The following is a 3,209-nucleotide window of genomic DNA, read 5'->3' as shown; positions in this document are numbered from 1 at the left end:
TTGCTTATCTCCATAGTGCCACCCACCTCTGCTGTGTTCGAGAGTCACATCGACAAGCTGCCGACAGCTCAGTGGGCAATGCCCCTGCCTACCCAGGCTCCCCTTTTAGCTGCCAATTATGGAATCAGCTGAGGAGGAAAGTGAGGGCTGGTATGATCACCAAAAGATTGGAGGCCCACATGCCCACTGGTCATCTCTGCTGAACTTCTTTGCCAGATAGTTGCCTGGCAGGTCAGCTGTTCCATGGGTGGAGGGAAGGGTTGACTCTGACTAATTGCATGTACATAGCAATTTAGCCAATGCAGTGGTGCTACACACCTGCTTTGTCAGTGGCAGCATGCCCTTGGCACTAGCCTACCAATTAGTTTTGCTCTAACAAATCTAATTATCTGAGAGCAGTTAAGAAAGCCAGGAGACAGAAGCATGAGGATCCGGAGCAGTGGGAGCTGGGACCAGGGGAGTTGGACAATTTCTGTTCTTTGGATTAACTGTGTTGTGGCCAGTCATGTAGAAATCACAGCACACTGAACAGCAGTGCACTTGGAGGCACAAAGGCTCAAGGGTGGGGGTAGATAACTCCTTGCACTTCTGGACTCTGCCATTTCTCTAACAGTTTATTCATCACTCTGGCTATTTTTACTAACTTGAAACATCATTCTTCCTATTGCATTCCCAGAGCACACACATTTTTTTTTTTTTTTTGAGACGGAGTCTCGCTCTGTTGCCCAGGCTGGAGTGCAGTGGCACAATCTCAGCTCACTGTAACCTCCGCCTCCTGGGTTCAAGTGCTTCTCTTGCCTCAGCCTCCTGAGTAGCTGGGATTACAGGTGCCCGCCACCAGGCTGACTAATTTTTGTATCTTTAGTAGAGACAGGTTTCACCATGTTGGCCAGGCTGGTCTCGAACTCGTGACCTCAAGTGATCCGCCTGCCTCAGCCTCCCAAAGTGCTGGGATTATAGGCTTGAGCCACTGCACCTGGCCCACATCTCGTATTTTGATTTTTTTTTTTTTTTTTTTTTTTTGGGACAGAGCCTCACTCTGTTGCCCAGGCTGGAGTGCAGTGGCACCATCTCGGCTCACTGTAAGCTCTGCCTCCTGGGTCCACGCCATTCTCCTGCCTCAGCCTTCCGAGTAGCTGGGACTACAGGCACCCGCCACCATGCCCGGCTAATTTTTTGTTTTTTTTTGTTTTTTTTTTAGTAGAGATGGGGTTTCACTGTGTTAGCCAGGACAGTCTCCATCTCCTGACCTTGTGATCCACCCACCTTGGCCTCCCAGAGTGCTGGGATTCCAGGCGTGAGCCACCGCGCCCGGCCACATCTTGTATTTTGAATGTGTAGTTTTGGACTTGTAGCATTTTGGCAAGCATTTGTTTTGGTGCAAAGGGTTATTAGTAATGTCAACATTAGAACATTTTAAAAAGGAATACTTCTTCTGGTGAAACAAAACCTTTTTAAAAAACTTTTTTTGACGTCATGATGGTAATAAAACTTGTACTATGACATAGAACAGTGTCTACAAAGGGACTAATAAATAGGTAAAATTCATCCCTTCAACACACACATTTTTAAAACAATAATGACAGCAACAACAAGCTACCTTGTCATTATAAGAGATTAAGGAATGAGGCATCTACAAACCATATTTACGAGGTAGTTTGGGGTAGGGAGCTTATCTTTTCTAGTAAGGTGGGGTAGGGAGCTTATCTTTTCTAGTAAGGTGGGGTAGGGAGCTTATCTTTTCTTGTAAGGGTCATATTTGGCTCCATTCCTATTGTTTATAAAAATTAAAGAAATGCTTTAACTTCAGCAAAGAAGTGAACAGCTTGGCTTTATTGATCAGTACCAGTTTGATCACATGCTGGCGGAAGAGGAAGAAATAGACAAATTAATTTCTATTGCCTTATGTTTCCCTAGCACCTCCACCAAGAATCTAGAGGCAGTTCAAGGGAAAAGGCAGATAAAGGAAAAGCAGTGCATGTTCATGTTGAAGGTGGTAGGTGACTTTTGGCAGTTAAGGAGACTTGAGTGCCCCAGGCATCGGCAGCAGTGGGAAGGGGAATTACTATTCACTGCAGGCCCCTTTGTACTATGTGCAAACTCTTACAGTTTTAAAAAATAAACAATAGCAACAAAATTAAAGCTCCCTAATATTTGGATTAAACCTCTTCATTTTTGTATTTGGTAATATCGACATTAAAAAAAAAAAAGTTAAAATAAGGTATGTAATTTGGTGCCCCCTCAAAGGAAATACCAAAATGTCCTTGATAATATTGCATGCTTATGTGTAAGCACTTTCTTTTCTTTTTTCTTTTTCCTTTTTTTTTTTTTGTTTTTTGAGATGGAGTCTTGCTCTGTGGCCAGGCTGGAGTGCAGCGGTGTGATCTCGGCTCACTGCCACCTCCGCCTTCCAGGTTCAAGCGATTCCCCTGTCTCAGCCTCCCGAGTAGCTGGGACTACAGGTGCATGCCATCATGCCCGGCTAATTTTTGTATTTTAGTAGAGACAGGGTTTCACCACGTTGTCGAGGATGGTCTCGATCTCCTGACCTCGTGATCCGCCCGTCTCAGCTTCCCAAAATGCTGGGATTATAGGCGTGAGCCACTGTGCCTGGCCTGTGTAAGCACCTTCAAAGCCATGAACTGAGCATGAAAGTGAGGATCCAGTGGAAGGGCATATTTGCCAGCTAACAGGTAACAGGAACAGAAGTTAAGTCTTAAAATTTCCTCTGGGTTTATTTATTTTTTAAAATTTTTTATTTATTTTAAAGAGAATTGCTAATCTTCTCTGTATCGTTCCAATTTTAGTATATGTGCTGCTGAGGTGAGCACATCATTTTCTCTTGGAACTGAAGCAAATGTTTGTCTTTCCTGACAAACTGGTATGAGCACAACATCACAGTGCATTTTACTTTTTTCTTTGTCTAAAAAACAAAAAAGCCTGGGTTCTCATTATAACTTTTTACTCTCCTCCTCAAAAGTTTTTCACTTTTTAACTTTCATTTTAACTTTGTTATTATTTAATTGTTTTAAATTCAGGAGACATGCACGATACAAGCGATTAAAAGAAATAGGTAAAGTTTGAAATTCTTCAGGGTCCACCTTTCTTGGAATAATAGGTCTGAAATTTTTTTTTCAATTGGAATTTTTTTTTCTGATTATAAAAACCATCTACTTGTTTACCCCCAAAAAAGGAATAAAGCAAAAGAA

The 3,209-nt window shown here is 42.6% G+C and overlaps 1 pseudogene; it reads right to left on the bottom strand.

Annotated features, from left to right (window-relative positions):
- Positions 1 to 2,746: 2,746 nt before the first annotated feature.
- LOC112208788 (U6 spliceosomal RNA) lies at positions 2,747 to 2,831 on the bottom strand (annotated as a pseudogene).
- Positions 2,832 to 3,209: the final 378 nt, after the last annotated feature.

Source organism: Pan troglodytes, chromosome 2 (genome assembly GCF_028858775.2).
Source record: "Pan troglodytes isolate AG18354 chromosome 2, NHGRI_mPanTro3-v2.0_pri, whole genome shotgun sequence".
In the NCBI taxonomy this organism is placed as follows: domain Eukaryota; kingdom Metazoa; phylum Chordata; class Mammalia; order Primates; family Hominidae; genus Pan; species Pan troglodytes.
This window is presented reverse-complemented; position numbering and strand designations above follow the sequence as displayed.